General features: G+C 52.9%; 1 pseudogene; it reads right to left on the bottom strand.

The window, feature by feature from the left end:
• Positions 1-1,146: 1,146 nt before the first annotated feature.
• LOC128054912 (uncharacterized) lies at positions 1,147-1,299 on the bottom strand (annotated as a pseudogene).
• Between the last annotated feature and the right edge of the window lie 17,563 nt (positions 1,300-18,862).

Genomic DNA, 18,862 nt, shown 5'->3' with positions numbered 1-18,862 from the left:
AAGCAGCGGCGGGGAGTGGGTCTTCCACCCACCACATGAACCGCACCCCACCGCGGGGCAGGGATTCAGCATTGGGCTCTTCCCTGTTCACTCGCCATTACTGAGGGAATCCTGGTTAGTTTCTTTACCTCTGCTGACAAATATGCTTAAATTCAGCGGGTGGCCACATCTGATGGCACCGTGAGGATAGTCCGAGAAGGGGGTGGAGAGACCTGCAGCTGACTGCCCCGGGCCCCCTCCCCATGCACACACAGCACCCTACCACCCACCGCTTACGTGTCATCCCTCAGGGAGGTGGCGGCAGCGGTAGCAGGTGGTGGGCAGAGAGGGAGACGCCAAGGCGGGGGCAGGATGGGAGCACAAGCCAGCGATCATGGGATGCACGAGGCGGGGGCGGCGGAGAGATGGACGGGGAGGGGGCGTGGAGGGTGTGTGCACGCTCAGGAGCTAAAGCCCAAATGGGCGAAGGACCCACAGTACGCCCCCTTTCTCCCTCCAATAGACTTCACCCTCGTGGCCGGGCCTCTGGGGCGAGAACAGCGGCAAGGCCGAAGCCCGGGGGGAGAGTGTGCAGTGGTGGGCAGACGCCGCTGGGGCACGTGTCCCTGGGGCCAGGACACGCACGCAGACTGGGCCTTGGGATTGAGCCGCCCGTCCCACTAGGGTGAGAGCCGCGGGGGGCGGGAAGCGGGCATAGGCCACGGATGTAAGGCTGGGAAGGCATCGCAGGGGGTGGCGGCCAGGTGCCGGGAAACACTGCCGCCAAGGGCAGGATGGCGAACGAAGAACTGAAGACGTGACCCTACCCCACCACACCCGTGGGCCCCTGCTGCGTGGCGCAAGACCATCCCCAAACCCCGACACCCCAAGGGCAACAACACCCAAAGGCCGCTTGCAGCTCGAGGAAGCTCTCAAAGGGGAGACCAACCACAGAGGCCTGGCAGGCCAGGGGACTCAGTGCGACCTCACGTCCCCTTCTCCCCTCTTGGGGGCAGCGTCCACCTGGCCACAGAGGCAGGGGACACCGTGTCTGCACTTAGGGGGATGGAGGGACCAGAGGCCCTTCAAGGACAACCCCCAGCCACGGGACCTCCAGGAAGGTGAGCACACGACATGAGCACCCCAGAGGGGTGGTTGATCATTAAGCAATGTTCAGACAGGCGTAGTCCCAGGAGGAACCCAGGGCCACAAGTGCGTTCAAAGTGTCCATGATCAATGTGTGCTGCAATTCACATTAATTCTCATAGCTAGCTGCGTTCTTCATTGACACAAGACCTGAGTGATCCAGCACTAAGAGTCGTAGGAGGTTTTCAAGTGTTTTGTTTCCACAGGAGACCCACCCCTGGCATGGCACATCCCACCCTTTCTCCCTCCCTCCCCAGAGTTGGGCAGGGGTTGCCTCTGGCCAGACAAGTCAGACAGAAAACAGCAGACTGGAGGGGACAGGAAAGGTTTCACACAATGGAGCAGGGTGTGCTTGGACACCCAACAGGCACCCGGGGGGGGGGGGGGGTTCCAACCCTCCCCCAGGGACGTGGAGGAGCCACGCATGCACCTCACACGGTCACGGCCCACGTGAGGACTGCAGGGTAGGCCCCTCCCAACAGCCATGGCGGTGGTGACCATGATGCACCACACCATCCCAGCCCTTCAGGGGATGGCTGAGTCCGGGGGAGACTGGAGGCACCTCCCGACTTCCCGTGGGCCTGACCATCCTGACCCCAAGGCAGTGAAGCCCCCCCAGGGGTCTTTAAACCTCCTCGCCAGGACGCACTAGGTAACTGGAGAGGAGGAGGTGGGCAAGGGGCACAGCGTGCCCCACAGACCACAGCCCTGACTTCCACCACCAGCCACTGCATCCTGGCCCGCAGCCACGCACGCAGACCTCAGCACGGCTGGCCCGTGATGCATAGAGGCCTTCAACGGGAGCCTCTGTATTCACAACACAACAGCCAGGTCTCTCCTCCACACTCAGCCTCTTAGAGGAAATCTTGGCTGACACAGGCATACACAACAGGACTGGGCCTTCCCTGGGATCCTGTGTCAATGAAGGAGCACACCTTGCACTCCCAGGCTCACCCAGCCTCCAAGACGAGCTCCTGGTGGCCACAGGCATCCCGGACACACAGGCGCCTTCTGTGGAGTCCTCTACTGTCATCACAGGGGACCACCCAGCACTCCCTGGGACACTCAGCCTCCTAGAGGAAATCTTGGCTGTCATGTCCATCTAGGACATGCCCTCATCTTCCCCAGGAGCCGCTGTGGAGGAGGAAGGAGTTGAAGAAATCCTGGAAGCACCCTTCGGTGAGGAGGATTACCAGGCCCTCCTCGACATGCTGCCAGGCTCCCCAGGCCCTTGGGCTTAGACGGAGAGGAAAGAAGGGGTGCCTTCTCCCCTGAACCCCTTTCAGTTCTCTTTTCCTGGGATGCAGAGCCATGAAGCTCGTGGTGGGGGGCGGTTTGGGGTGGGGGTAGGAGAGAATACAGACAGGATGTCTAACAACAATTTTGGGGACAAACCCGAGAGCTGGATCTTTGGAAAGCTGTGCCTCACCCCCCCCCCCCACCCCAAGAGGGACATCCCACCTGAAGCCTCAAGGAACCCAAGTATTGCAGTGATCAAGAGGGTGCCTAAGAGGGGACATGCCATGGAGCCAATAAAGAAACCCCCTGCCCCACACAGGTTCTTTTGGTCTGGCTCCTCTGTCTTCTGGTCCAATTTTTTCAGCAGTCCACACAGGAGAACTCCTTCCCTATGCCAGGGGCAGCAGAGGGAGGGGGAGAGGGAGACAGGGGAGTGGGAAGGTGGAAGGTTGGGAGATGCAGGTGGGAGGGGCCCAGTGGGTGGCGGGAGAGGGTGGGAGTGAAGGGAGAGAGTGGGAGTGAAGGGAGAGAGTTTGGGAAGGCTGAGTGGGAGAAGAAGGGAGGGAGAGAGGAAAGGGAAGCAGGAAGATTTGGGGACAGAGGGAGGGGGAGTGTTGTTGGGGGAGTGGGGGCTGAGCCTGCTTCTGGGACTCAGCTTCAAGCCACCTGCAAACCCTGCAGGTATCCTTAAAATTCTGCATCAAGGACACATTTCCCCTGGTTTCAAGATGCCTGTTCAGGGCGGGTTTCTCATGGTCAGATCCTCTGAGCCAGCAGTAGGGACCTACCCACACAACCGCTTTCACGACCATAATCCATGACCAAGTGAACACACATGCCCAGTATATCTGCAAAAGCCAATCATCTCCGTGTCTCTCTCTCACCCACGGAGTATAGTGACTGAGCTCACCCTGCCACCAACATCCTCCCGTCACCCACAGACATACAGACGTTATGTATTTGCAAACCCATTCCTGAATTTATAGACCCAGTGGTTTTGAAGTACATACAAAACCCTGCCTGTTCTCATGTGAACCCCATGGTTTGGTTTAGAAGCTTCAGTGGCCAAAGAATACATTGCTAACGATGGCTATGGGTGTGGTGTTGTGGTTTGTTCAAGCCACGTTCCCTCTCTACCCCCTCCCCACGATAGAGCCAGGGCAAAAGGTCTATTCCTGGCTTCGCTTTGCGCACTAGCACATGCACCTGCACACACACGAACACATGTGCACCATCCTGTCGGCCACACTGCGACTCTGTGGACTAGTTCTAGAGGCCAGATGGTAGTTTTCTCCCTTTTGCAGCAGATCTTCCCAATGCAGGAATTGAACCAGTGTCCTGCATTGCAGGTGGATCCTTTACAACTGAGCTATCAGGGAAGACCTGAGCACTGGCAAGCCAATTTCAAGGCCATGCCACCAGGATAGGAAAGGCTAGCTCATCTCCAGGTCATCTGCCAGCCATCCCCCAGTCCCCCCTCCATCCCAGCCAATGGAGCATCCTGACGAGAATGAGGTGTATGTCAGAGGAAGGAGTCCCAGTGAAGGCTTCTTTCCCTTGGCATCTGTGTCCTCCACCACCTCCTCCCCAGGTAGAGTTCTCTGAGCCTAGGGCTCTCCTGCTGTCATGGCCCCTTGGCAGCCTGGGTCAGGGGCCATTCTGCCGCCTGCACAGCCTGAGACACACATCCTGTGGTGGCCTGAGTGACCCTATGGTGAAGGCACAGTGCCTCTGCTAGAGCCTCAGCCCTTAGTCCTGCAAATTTCCAAACTCGACAAGCCTCTTAGTTGAGCTCTTGGCGGCCACAGGTGTCCCAGACAAGTAGGAACTTTTCCTGGGGGCCACTGCAGATATGCAAGAGCACACCCTGTTCTCCCAGGCGCACCCAGCTTCCCAGACTAGCTCTTGGTGCCAATGGGCATCCTGGACATGATGGGGCCTTCCCTGGGGCCCTCTGCAGATGCACGAGCACACCTCGCCCTCTCAGACTCACCCAGCCTCCAAGACGAGCTCCCGGCTGCCGAGCATCCCAGGCTTGCTGGATCCTTTCCTGGGGTCCTTTACTGTCCTCACAGGGGTCCATCCAGCCCTCCCCGGGTCACCCAGCCTCCTAGAGGAAATCGTGGCTGCCAAGTCCATCAAGGACATACCCCGGTCTTACCCGGGGGCCGCTGTGGAGGAAGGAGTTGAGGCATTCCTGGAAGTACCGCTCAGTGAGGATGAGTACCAGGCCCTCCTTAACATGCTGCCAGGCTTCCCAGGTCCTCAGGCTTAGAGGGAGAGGAAGGAAGGGGCACCTTCTCCCCCAAGCCACTTTCAGGTCTCCTTTCCTGGGATGTGGAACCATGGAGGTTGGGGAGGGGGGCGATTTTGGTTGGGGGGAAGAGAGAATACAGATGGGATGTCTACCAACAACTTTGGGGACAAACAAAAGAACTGGAACTTTGGGAAGCATGGGCCCCCCGAGAGGGTGAGGAGGAAATAGGGAGTCATCTGAAAAGGAATTCAGAATAATGATAATAAAAATGATCGAAAATCTTGAAAAAAAATGGAGTTACAGATAAATAGCCTGGAGACAAGGATTGAGAAGATGCAAGAAATGTTTAACAACGATCTAGAAGAAGTAAGAAAGAGTCAATATATAATGAATAATGCAATATATGTGAACAAAAACACTCTGGAGGGAACCAACAGTAGAATAACGGAGGCAGAGGACAGGATAAGTGAGGTATAAGATATAATGGTGAAAATAAATGAAGCAGAAAGGAAAAAAGAAAAAAAAGAATTAAAAGAAATGAGGAAAACCTCACGGACCTCTGGGACAATGTCAAACACCCCAACATTCGAACCGAAGGATTCCCAGAAGAAGACAAAAAGAAAGGCCATGAGAAAATACTTGAGGAGATAATAGTTGAAAACTTCCCTAAAATGAGAAAGGAAATAGTCACCCAAGTTCAAGAAACCCAGAGAGTCCCAAATAGGGTAAACCCAAGGCAAAACACCACAAGACAAATAATAATCAAAATAACAAAAATCAAATATAAAGAACAAATATTAACAGCAGGAAGGGAAAAACAACAAATAGCACACAAGGGGATTCCCATAAGGATAACAGCTGATCTTTCAATAGAAACTCCTCAGGCCAGAAGGGATTGGTAGGACATACTTAAAGTGATGAAAGAGAAAAACCTCCAACCAAGATTACTGTACCCAGCAAGGATTTCATTCAAATATGAAGAAGAAAACAAAAGCTTTACAGACAAGCAAAACTGACAGAATTCTGCACCACCAAACCAGCTCTTCAACAAATGCTAAAGGATCTTCTCTAGACAGGAAACATAGAAAAGGTGTATAAACTTGAAACCAAAACAACAAAGGAAATAGCAATGGGATCATACTTATCAATAATTATCTTAAATGTAAATGGGTTGGATGCCCCAACCAAAAGACAAACACTGGCTGAAAGGATACAAAAACAAGACCCCTATACATTCTGTCTACAAGAGACCCACCTCAAAACAAGAGACAAACAGACTGAAAATTAGGGCTGGAAAAAGATATTTCACACAAATGGAGACTAAAAGAAAGCAAGAGCAGCAATACTCATATCAGATAAAATAGACTTTGAAATAAAGGCTATGAAAAGAGACAAAGAAAGACACTACATAATGATCAAAACATCTATCCAAGAAGATAATATAACAATTATATATATATATATATATATATATATATATATATATATATATATATATATGTACCAACATAGGAGCACCGCAATATGGCAAATGCTGACAAGTATGAAAGGGGAAATTAGTAATAACACAATAATAGTAGGAAACTTTAATACCCCACTCACACCTATGGATAGATCAACTAAACAGAAAATTAACAAGGAACACAAGCTTTAAATGATAAAATGGACCAGTTAGAACTAATTGATATTTATAGGACATTTCACCCCAAAACAATGAATTTCACCTTTTTTTCAAGCACACACAGAACCTTCTCCAGGATTGATCACATCCTGGGTCATAAATCTAGCCTTGGCAAATTCAAAAAAATTGAAATCACTGCAAGTATCTGTTCTGATCACAATGCAGTAAGATTAGATATAAATTAGAGGAAAAAATTATTAAAATTTCCAACATATAGAGGCTAAATAACATACTTCTGAATAACCAACAAATCAGAGATGAAATCAAAAAAGAAATCAAAATATGCATAGAAAGGAATGAAAATGGAAACACAACAACCCAAAACCCGTGGGACACTATAAAAGCAGTGCTAAGGGGAAGGTTCATAGCAATACAGGCTTACCTCAAGAAATAAGAAAAAATTCGAACAAAAAACCTAACTCTACACCTAAAGTAACTAGGAAAGGAAATGAAGAACCCCAGGGCTAAGTAGAAGGAAAGTAATTTTTAAAATTAGGATAGAAATAAATGCAAAAGAAACAAAAGAGACCTTAGCAAAAATCACCAAAACTAGAAGCTGGTTCTTTGAAAAAATAAATAAAATTGACAAACCAGACTCATCAAGAAACAAAGGAAGTAAAATCAAATCAACAAAATTAGAAATGAAAATGGAAAAGTCACTACAGACAACCCAGAAATACAAAGGATCATAAGAGACTACTATAAGCAACTATATGCCAACAAAACGGACAACTTGGAAGAAATAGACAAATTCTTACAAAAGTACAACTTTCCAAAACTGAACCAGGAAGAAATAGAAAATCTTAACAGACCCATCACAAGCAGAGAAATCAAAACTAATCAGAAATCTTCTAGCAAACAAAAACTCAGTACCAGATGGCTTCACAGCTGAATTATACCAAAAATTTAGAGAAGAGCTAACACCTATCCTACTCAAACTCTTCCAGAAAATTGCAGAGGAAGATAAACTTCCAAACGCATTCTATGAGGCCACCATCACCCTAATACCAAAACCTGACAAAGATGCCACAAAAAAAAAAAAAGAAAGAAAACTATAAGCCCATATCACTGTTGATCATAGGTGCAAAAATCCTTAACAAAATCCTAGCAAACAGATCCAACAACATATTAAAAATATAATACATCATGACCAAGTGGGCTTTATACAAGGATGCAAGGATTCTTTAATATCCACAAATCAATCCATGTAATACACAACATTAACAAATTGAAAGATGGAAGCTATATGATTATCTCAATAGATGCAGAGAAAGCCTTTGAAAAAATTCAATGTCCATTTATGATAAAAACTCTCCAGAAAGCAGGAATAGAAGGAACATACCTCAACATAATAAAAGCTACATATGACAAATCCACAGTAAATATTATCCTCAATGATGAAAAATAGAAAGAATTTCCTCTAAAGTCTGGTACATGCAAGGGTGCCTACTCTCACTGCTACTATTCAATATAGTTTTGGAAGTTTTGGCCACAGCAATCAGAGCCGAAAAAGAAATAAAAGGAATCCAAATTGGAAAAGAAGAATTAAAACTCTCACTGTTTGTAGATGACATGATTCTCTATATAGAAAACCCTAAAGTCTCCACCAGAAAATTACTAGAGCTAATCAATGAATACAGTAAAGTTTCAGGATATAAAATCAACAGACACAAATCTCTTGTATTCCTATACACTAACAATGAGAAAATAGAGAAATTAAGGGAACAATGCCATTCACCATTGCAATGACAAGAATAAGATACTTAAGAATAAATATACCTAAAGAAACAAAAGCCCTATATATAGAAAACTATAAAACAGTGATGAACAAATAAAAGAGGACAGAAATAGATGGAGAAAAATATCATGTTCATGGACTGGAAGAATCAATATAATGAAAATGAGTACACTACTGAAAGCAATCTATAGATTCAATGCAATCCCTATCAAGCTACCAAGGGTATTTTTCAGAAAACTAGAACAAATAATTTCACAAGTTGTATGGAAATAAAAACAAAACAAAACAAAACTCAAATAGCCAAAGCAATCTTGAGAAAGAAGAATGGAACTGGAGGAATCAACCTGCCTGACTTCAGGCTCTCCTACAAAGCCACAGTCATCAAGACAGTATGGTACTGGCACAAAGACAGAAATATAGATCAATGGAACAAAATAGAAAGCCCAGAGATAAATCCATGCATCTATGGACACTTATCTTTGACAAAGGAGGCAAGAATATACAATGGAGAAAAGACAATCTCTTTAACAAGTGGTGCTGGGAAAACTGGTCAACCACTTGTAAAAGAATGAAAGTAGAACCCTTCCTAACACAATGCACAAAAATAAACTCAAAATGGATTAAAGATCTAAACATAAGACCAGACACTATAAAACGTCTAGAGGAGAACATAGGCAAAACACTCTCTGACATAAATCACAGCAGAATCCTTTATGACCCACTTCCCAGAGTAATGGAAATAAAAGCAAAAATAAACAAATGGGACCTAATTAAAATTAAAAGCTTTTGCACAGTGAAGGAAATTATAAGCAAGGTGAAAATATAGCCTTCAGAATGGGAGAAAATAATAGCAAACAAAGCAACTGACAAAGAATTAATCTCAAAAAATATACAAGCAACTCCTGCAGCTTAATTCCTGAAAAATAAATGACCAAATCAAAAAATGGGCCAAAGAACTAAATAGACATTTCTCCAAAGAAGACATACAGATGGCTAACAAACACATGAAAAGATGCTCAACATCACTCATTATCAGAGAAATGCAAATCAAAACCACAATGAGGTACCATCTCATGCCAGTCAGAATGGCTGCTATCCAAAAGTCTACAAGCAATAAATGCTGGGGAGGGTGTGGAGAAAAGGGGATCTTCTTACACTGTTGGTGGGAATGCAAACTAGTACAGCCACTATGGAGAACAGTGTGGCAATTCCTTAAAAAACTTTAAATAGAACTTCTATATGACCCAGAAATCCCACTGCTGTGCATACACACCAAGGAAACTAGAATTGAAAGAGACACGTGTACCACAATGCTCATCACAGCACGGTTTATAATAGCCAGGACATGGAAGCAACCTAGATGTCCATCAGCAGACGAATGGATAAGAAAGCTGTGGTACATATAGCCAGTGCATTATTACTCAGCCATTAAAAAGAATACATTTGAATTAGTTCTAATGAGGTGGATGAAACTGGAGCCTATTATACAGAGTGAAGTGAGTCAGAATGAAAAATACCAATACAGTATACTAACGCATATATACAGAATTTAGAAAGATGGTTATGGTGATTTTATATGTGAGACAGCAAAAGAAACACAGATGTATAGAACAGTCTTTTGGACTCTGTGGGAGAGGGCAAGGGTGGGCTGATTTGAGACAATAGCATTGCAATAGGTATATTATATGTGAAACAGATCGCCATCGCGCAGGAGGGGAACCCTGTCTCACCGGATCTCAGCAGCCCTGCGCCATTCTGCCAGACCAAGGGGTCCTCGTGCGCCCAGGCCCCAGGAAGAAGGAGCCCCGGGCGGGCTCGCCAGCACCGCTGCAGAGGACGCTGACCTCCCCGGCCCCCTCCCGCCGCCTGCCACCTCCCAGCTCCAGGCGCACGGGCTCCACATCGCTGCTGGCCTCGGGTCAGCCCCCTAGATTCTCGCGCACCTCCAGCGGGGGCAGGGATAGGAGGGCTCTTTGTTGCCAGCACCCCCTCCCCGCTGAAGCCCTCAGCTGGCAGTCCGGCCCTTCCTCTCTCACATCGCCTCTCAGCATCTCAAGCCAGCCTGGTCGAGCTCAAAGGAACCATGTGTCTTAACAGAAAGAGAAGGAGGGCGCATGGGTGCAGCCTAGCGGGGGCACCCACTCACTCACCGACCCTTGGGTCGCTGCAGAATGACCACAGTGCTCCTGGTGGGTCGCGCTGGGACACTGGGGCCCTCAACCAACCGGGAGACATCTAGGCGTCCACCAAGAGCTAAGCATACAGACATTATCGACTTGCAAACCCGATCCGGAATTCGTCGACCTGGCCATTTTGAAGTACATACAGACCCCTGACTGTTCTCCCGTGAAACCCCGTGGTTGGGGTTAGAAACCTGGCTGGCCAAAGAATCCATTGCTACCGATGGCTGTGCGGGTGGCGCTGTGGTTCCTTGGTTTCTTTGCGATTCCCTGGGACCTGTTCAGAGTGAAAGGACAAGTGCCTCTCATCGTTCTCACCAGTTCTGCAGGCCAGATCGTAGCTTACTCCCTTGGGCAGCGGATCTTCCCAACGCAGGCATTGAACCGTGGTCTCCTGCATTGCAGGCAGATCCTTTACCAACTGAGCTATCAGGGAAGCCCCGAGCACCGCCAGGCCAAGTTCAAGGCCATGCCCCCAGGAGACACCAGGTTGGCTGGACTCAGCCTCATCCTTCTGCCACCCGCCGGCTGCCACCCCTCCCCCACCCCACGTCCCAGCAAAGGGCCCATCCCGGCCTGAATGAGGAGGCATATATCAGAGGAACAAGCCCCAGTGGAGTCACAGTCCTCAGGGGACTGGCTTCTTTCCCCTGGCCTCGCTGTCCTCCAGGATCAGCCGACTGGTTCACCCCGTGCAGGAAAGCGTCTTCTTCTCGAGAGGGGGGATGTGAGGAGAAAATGCCTTGGGGCGGACACAGCAGCTCGTCGGCCGTCCACACACCTTTCTTTTTCCCTGGACGGTTTGGGTGCTTGACCAAAGTCTTCATGCTGAGGAAGCCTGGTGCCGATGACCAGGGCGCAGCTCCCATCTCTGCCAGGGGCCTTACCCCATTTCACTTCTCGCTTAGGGTGGGAGGGGAAGTGCAGTGAGCCTGACCTGAGCTGCTTGATTCCCCGGAAGGGCCTTCCACTGCACTGCTGCAGCTGCAGGTCCAGGGCGGCATCGCCAAACTGTGCCTGGCAGGACCACCACTCACAGCCAGGCTCTCCTTGGCTCCAGCCGCCCTCTTCAACCCAGCCCTCCTGACCCAAGGACGCTGCACCTCCTGGGTGCATTGTGGGTTGGGGTGGGGAGGGGTGAGAAGGGGAGACGAGGTTTTCCTTTTCGAAAACGATGCCCTTGGCCATAGGGCGCTTTTAACCAGCTTAGTAAGTGCGAGGAGGAGGGGGGCTTGGTGGGGCATGGTGCGGTTGAAGTTTGAAGGAAGTGCTTGCTATATATCCCCAGGCAAACTGGAGTAGCCTTTCTCTGGGAGGACTGCTCCCGCCCACACGCGCTGGGGGAAAAGGTCATTGTACGCAGCCTAGGATATTAACCATCCTGGTTTTCTGGAATTCCCCTGCATACGGTGGCGGACAATTTGTGCCTCCTCCGCTGGTCAGTGGCCGGAAGAGTGCATTGGTTCAGGCGTGGGCAGAGGCGTGGGCCTAGGCGCCACCTCTTTTGCCTCTCAATCCCCTCCCACCGCCCACTTCATCTCCCTCCCCCCTCTGATCAATTTACTTAATACCTCACCCCTGGGTCCCTGGGTCTCAATTTGGCCTTGTCCATTTGTCGAATGCTCTCCTGTGGCGGGGAGGGTTGATAGCAGGGAGAGGAGCTCTGAACAGCGGGTGGGGCCCTTTGGTCCTCTGGAGCTGGAGTAGTCGTGGCTGCTGTTCTGCCTGGCCTTTGGGCCCAGCCATTGCCATGCCTGCTTTGTCTCTGCTGTGGGTTCCGAGCTCTTCAGTTTTGAATCCATATCTAGGGGAGCAAAAGGCAGACAGGCACATTAAAAGTCGTGATTGTCCAGTTCACCGTGCTGGTGCCTCTGTGGTGCCCATTCGAAAGCCCTCCTGGCCTCCCGGCCTCTGGTCTGTCAGGCCCAGTGTGGCTCCTGCAGGGCTGTTTTCTGCAAATGAATCCCTTGACCCTGGGAAAAGAGGGGTGCCTGCATGGCCACAAGTGGCCTCAAACCCTCCACTAAGCCCAGCGACTTTCAGCCCCTCACCCCAAGCCCCAGCTCCAGCCTGAGCCCAAGCCTACATGTATCCAGCTCCAAACACTCGGCTGGGCTGAACCCTCCTGACTCCTGGGCCACATCCTGTGCCCATGGGCTGACACTAGAACTTACCTGGATTCGAGTTTCTGGGATTCCCATATGATGAGCCAGTTCTTTCCTGGTGGTAATCCCCTGGAAGAGAGCCCTCGTGAAGGTTTGCACAAGGTACCTTGTTTGAGGAGAGTATGACTGTCCTCTTTCTCCGGGCCTCTCTGGCCGAGTTTCCTACAAAAGAAAGAACACACCAAGAGGAGAGGATGTTATGGCCCATGGAACGGTCACAACACAGATACCCTAGATGGTGTGGAGGGAAGGGAGAGTCCCACACAACTGAAGCACCACAGGTGGCTCTGCAGCCAGGGCAGAGCTCTAAGGAATATAGCCACAGAGGGATTGGGTCCCTGGATCCATCATGAGTGCTTGCGTGTGCAAGCAAACGCACACACTCCGCACACATGCATGTCCCTGTGTGTCTCTTTCCTCCTCCAGTCTTGCCCCCAAGTGCCCTGAAGCATGCCCCTCAGCCAAGGTTGCCTGGGCAGCCGGAGCCTAAAGTTCCTGATGGGGGCTGGGGAGGGTCTGCGAAGGGGGACCCAGTGCTGCCCGCCTATGCCGACTGGGGTCGTCATGCCCCGACTGGGACACTGATGGGGGAGGCAGCACCAGTTAGCCCTGTTTCCTCCTCTTCCACGCACTGACCACCCCCAAACCCCCCTAACCCTTGGTTTTTCTGGGCTTTCTGTGGCCATCCACCAGCAGAGATAATTCTCTGGTAAGAGGGGGAGGGTTTGGCACCCCCTCTGGCGGACTTGCTTTCGAGAACGCCGGCTAAGTTACCTGGAGAGGAAGACTGAGATCAAGGAGGGGCTGTCGGTGGCGTGGTTGTGGACGTTGGCCCCCCTTCCCCTTCTTGGTTCACATATTCAAACGGCGATCGGCTCTGCTTTAACTGTCTTCTATGTTGGTTTTGAAACCAGACCTAGGGGCAAACAGAGAGAATTCCTTCTCAGGAGAAAGGCCACCAGGTGCTTTCAGCTTACTAGGATTGGCATGGAGAGACTGAAAGAGAGAATGGAGGTAGAGATGGGGGCCTACCTGAACTCTGCTTTTGGCAATGCCAAGGTCTCAGGCCAGCCGTTCTCTGGTCGCTATCCCAGAGTAGGGGTTCTGTTGAAGGATTGCTTGCAGGGTGTCCTTCTGGCTCAGCTTCAGAACGAGCCTCCTCCTTGGAGATCCTGTGGTGACAGGGCCTGTGGAAGAAGAACAGGAAGGGAGAATTCTCAGAGCATATCGTGGAGGACTGGATGGAGGAGCCCAAGCATGCTCCCCACCCAGGGGACTTGCCACTGTGCCTGAGCAAAGCTGGGAGCCTGGGGACGGGTGTGCATTTGGAAGTCACTTGGCTACACCCCTACAGTCATGCTGACAGGCAAGGGCGGTGGGGACATCCCCCACCCCCACCCCATGCCGGAATGCAAGAAACACTAGCAGGCAGGAAGGAAACCAAACCCAGCCTCAAAACAAAGGCAATAAGAAATCCCACCCACCGAAGACCACCACACTATCCCACCACATGTTTCCACCCGTCTGGGGGAGATGACAGGGAGACGTCTCGATGGGGCTGCTCCCATATTTCCCTCCATGACGATGCCAGTGGGAGGGAGCCTGGCTTCCCGGGGCTGACATGAGCAAGGGCCATGTTTGCCGTCACTGGTGGAAAAGGAAAGGAAAGGGAAGGAAGTCTCAGTGAAGCTTAAACCTGCAACGCCTGACGGAAGGCAGAAGGCACTAGGCCATTGGGGAGAGGAAGCCACTGAAGGCGGCAAAGCCACAGCGCTCCCCGACTCCCATTCCCAATGGAAGATGTGAGGATAAAGGTCCTCATTCCAGCACAGCACAGCCTCCCGACCCCCTATGCCAGCCCCCCGCACCCCGCACCCCGCCCACTGACACAACACCATCTTCCCAGAAAAGAGAACGGAGAAGCCATGTGTGTGCCAAAGGAGCAAGACGAGCGAACGATGCCTCTTTTGGGTACACCTGACGCCTGGGAACCGTGGGCCCTGCCGATTGGTCCCCGCCATTCTTGTTGGTGGGTGGACACGTTTTCCAAGCACCCTTGGCCTTGTCATCTGCAAATCCCCAGAGATGTGATCTGATCCCAGGGACCGAGTGCAAACGTACTGCTTGAGGTGCTGGAGGACCTGCAGGAAGCCATGGTGGGAGAGCCACATGGACGCTGCAGACTGCTGGCCTAGTGGGACAGGACCCAGCAGCTCAGGACTTTGGAGAGCAGAAGGCGGCTCTGCCCCTATTTAAGTAAATAGGGTTTGGGTGCACAGACGGAGGGGATGCCCCTGGCCTTTTTGCAAGCAGACACCCTGGACAGAGTCCTGTGGAGTGAGTGGGCTTCCGTGCCCCAGACCACCAAGGTCCCCGTCGGGGTGGACAGGCAGTTCGGGGGCTTTGGTTTGTGGCCCTCCCACGCAGTGGGGGGTGGGATCAACCCCGGGTGGATCAATCAGGGGCCCTCAGCAGTGCCAAGGGAGCTCACTGCCCGGGATTGCCCCTAGGTCCCTTTGAAGTGGCCGCCCACGCCCCCTTTCCCAGCCTGCCTTGCCTTCCAAACCGCTCTGGGGTTTCCCGCCTTTTCACATTCCACAGGTCCCTGGGCCTCAATTGCCCCCTGCTGGCTCCTCCGAGGCATTCCGGGACACTGGAAGCTCTCTCCAGTGCCTCCACGTAGATCCCTCCCTGTCCTCACCTCCGTTTCCCTCCGCCCCTCCCCAACTCCTCTATGCCCTCTTGGTGTCCTTTCCCTACATCAATCCCAGACCACCACCCCCGAGGGCTTTGAGTTACCTGGAGCCCAAGGCTCCGACCAGAGACCTGAAGTGCCAATGTCTGGACCGGCAGTTCAGGACATTTGGGTCTTTTCTCATGTGGAGCCTGAGGCCCGCACCTCCCCAGGCAACCCCGCAGCCCAAGTGTGCTGGAGATACCTGCCAAAGGGGACAGTGTAACCCCTACTGTTGGGAAGTAGGTTCCACTAATCCAAGGAAGCAACACGGGGGATGGACCATGAGAGACACTTCTCTTTTCGTTGAGAACAGGGCAAACAGGGTGAGTTGAAGAGAAACAGATGAGCCGCAGCAGCACACCCCCAAGCGTCTTGGGCAGTGTATTCTTTGGACACCCAGGTTTCTAAACCCACCACGGGGGTTCACATGGGAACAGGCAGGGGTTCGTATGGCCTTAAAAACCATTGGGTCGATGAATTCAGGAATGGGTTTGCAGGTAAACAACGTCTGTATGTCTGCAGGTGACCGGAGGATGCTGGTGGCAGGGCGAGCTCAGTCACCCCATACTGGGAGGAGGGGTCAGAGAGAGACACGGAGGGGACTGGCCTTTGCTGGTATGCCGGGCATGTGTGTACACGTGGACATGGTCGAGTCTGGTTGAGAAAGCGGTTGTGTGGCTAGGTCCCTCTTGCTGGCTCAGAGGCTCTGATCTCCGGACACCCACCCAGAGCAGGCACCTTGAAACCGAGGGCAACGTGTCCATGACGCAACATTTTAGGGATACCTGCAGGGTTTCCCGGGGGCTTGACTCTGAGTCCCAGGCGCGGGCTCCACCCCCCTCCCCTCCCCCTACCCCCTCTCCCTCCCACTGTACCCAACTCTCCCTGCCTCCTACCCTCCCTCTCTCTCCCTCTCTCCCTTCATCCCACTCTCTCCCTTCGCCCCCACCCACTCCTGCCACCCACTCAGCCCCTCCCACCTTGCATCTCCCAACCTTTCCACCTTTTCACTCCCCTCTCTCCTGCTCTCCCTCCCTCTGCTGCTCCTGGCATAGGGAAGGAGTTCTCCTGGGTGGACTGCTGGAAGGACGGAACCAAAAGACAGAAGAGCCAGACACAAAGCACCTGTGCGGGGCATGGGGTTTCTCTCTTGTGTCCATGGAATGTTCCCTCTGAGGCAGCCTCTCGGTCACTGCCATGCAGGAATTACTTGAGGCTTCAAGTAGGGTGTTCCTGTTTGGGGGTGGGACCCAGCTTCCCAAAGATCCAGCTCTTGGGTTTGTCCCCAGAGTTGTTGGTAGACATCCTGTCGGTATTCTCTCCTCTTCCCACACACAAAACCGCCGCCTCCCCTTCCCCGAGCATCCCAGGCAAGGAGACCTGAACGTGGATAGAGGGAGAAGGTGCCCCTCCCTTCCTCTCCCTCTAAGCCCGAGGACCTGGGGAGCCTGGCAGCATGTCGAGGAGGGTCCAGTAATCCTCGTGACTGAGGCATGCTTCTAGGATGGCCTCAACTCCCTCGTCCCCCAAAGGGGCCCCCGGAGGAGACCAGGGCGTGTCCCGCGTGGCTGTGGCAGCCAAGATTTCCTCTAGGAAGCTGGGTGATCCTGGGAAGGCTGGGTGGGCCCCTGCGATGACAGAAGAGGACCCCAGAAAAGCACCCAGCAAGCCCGGGATGCCCGGGGAAGCCAGGAACTCGTCTTGGAGTCTCGGTGAGCCTGGGAGGGCGAGGTGTGCCCGTTTATCAGCACAGGGCCCGAGGGAAGGCCCCGGGGGTGGCACGGATACTGGTGGCAGCCAAGATTTCCTCTAAGAGGCTGGTGTGCCAGTGAGAGCTGGTTATTGCCCTGCGACTGCAGAAGCCCCTGGGGAAGGCCCCAGCGACGTGGGGACGCTCGTTGCCACCAGGAGCTTGTCTAGGAGGCTGGGTGCGCCTGGGAGGGCAGGGTCCACCCCTTGGTTGGCAGCGGCCCTTGGGAAAGGCCCTGGCAAAGACGGAACACCTGTGTCGGCCATGAGCTCATCTAGGAGGCTTGTCAGGCTTGGAAGGCTGCGGGGCTGGGTCTGTGGCTCTAGCCGAGGGGCCGTGCCTTTATCGTAGGATGACTCCGGCCAGCGCGGGATGTGTGCCTCTGGCTGTCCAGGCGGCAGGATAGTCCCTTGCCCAGGCTGCCGGGGGGCCAAGACTGCAGGGGAGCACGCAGCCCAGGGAACTGCTACCTGGGGAAGAGGTGGTAGCTTCCCGCATGGCATTGGGCCAGGCTGGACCAAGAAGATCATCAATGGATGGCCCACACAGACCCCAGAGGCAGTCCCGGGCACACAGAATGTGGGGGCCCCAAAAGGAGCAGCTGCGACCGCTGAGGGTGGCATGGTCTCCTGTGGCGGGTAGGGGCGAAGGGGAGGAGAGGTGCTCTGGACAGTGGGTGGGGCCCTTCCGTCCTCTGGAGCAGGAGTAGTCATGGCTGCTGCGCTGCCTGGCCCCTGGGCCCGGCCATTGCCGGGCCCACTCGGGCCCTGCTGGTGGTGTTGAGCTCTTCGGTTTTGAAACCATATCTAGGGAAGCAAAAGGCAGACAGGCACATCAGAAGTCGTGACGGGCCAGATCACCATGCTGGCGCCTCTGCGGCGCCCATTCGAAAGCCCACCTGGCCGCCCGGTCTCTTGTCTGTCAGGCCCAGGGCAGCTCCTGCAGGGCCGTTTTCTGCAAATGAATCCCTTGGCCCTGGGAAACGAGGGGTTGCCCACACGGCCACATGTGGCCCCAAACCCTTCACTCAGCCCACCGACTTTCGGCCCCCTCCCCTCAAACCCCATCCCCATCCCCAGCCCAAGCCTACTTGTATCCAGCTCCAAACGCTCGGCAGGGCTGAACACTCCTGACTCCTGGGCCCATGCGCTGGCTGGAGAACTTACCTGGATTCGAGGGTCTGGGATTCCCATCTGACGCACCAGTTCTTCCCTGGTGGCAATCCCCGGGAAGAGATCTCTTGTGAAGGCTTGCACATGGATCCTTGTTTGAGAAAGAGAGATTACTGCCCTCTTTCTCCGGGCCTCTCTGGCCGAGTCTTGTACCAAAGAAAGAACACACCGAGAGGAGAGGATGTTACGGCCGATGGAACAGTCACAGCACAGACACCCTAGACGGTGTGCAGGGGAGGGACAGTCCCGCACACCTGAATCACCACAGGTGGCTCTGCAGCCAGGGCAGAGGTCTAAGGAATACAGCCACAGATGGATCGGGTGCCTGCATCCATCGTGGAAGCATGCACACGCACACACACTCCACACACGTGTGTGTCCCTGTGTGTCTCTTTCCTCCTCCGCCCTTGCCGCCGAGTGCCCTGAAGCATGCCCCTCGGCCAAAGTTGCTTGGGCAGCGGGACCCTAAAGTTCCCGATGGGGGCTGGGGAGGGTGTGCAAAGGGGGACCCAGTGCTGCCCGCCCTCACCAACTGGGGGTGTTGTGCCGCCTATCTGGGACACTGATAGGGGCGGCAGCAACCAGATAGCCCTGTTTCCTCCTCTAACACATGACACCCCCTCCCCCACCCCCCACCCCCTTGGTTTTCCTGGGCCTCCCGTGGCCATCCACCAGCAGAGAGAACTCTCTGGCAAGGTGGGGAGGGTTCGGGACCCCCTGTAGGGGACTTGCTTTTGGAGAACTCTAGCTAAGTTACCTGGAGAGGAAGACTGAGGTCGAGGAGAAGGTGTCAGTGGCGTGGACGTGGACGTTGGCCC

This window comes from Budorcas taxicolor, chromosome 10, assembly GCF_023091745.1.
Source record: "Budorcas taxicolor isolate Tak-1 chromosome 10, Takin1.1, whole genome shotgun sequence".
Classification (NCBI taxonomy): Eukaryota; Metazoa; Chordata; class Mammalia; order Artiodactyla; family Bovidae; genus Budorcas; species Budorcas taxicolor.
This window is presented reverse-complemented; position numbering and strand designations above follow the sequence as displayed.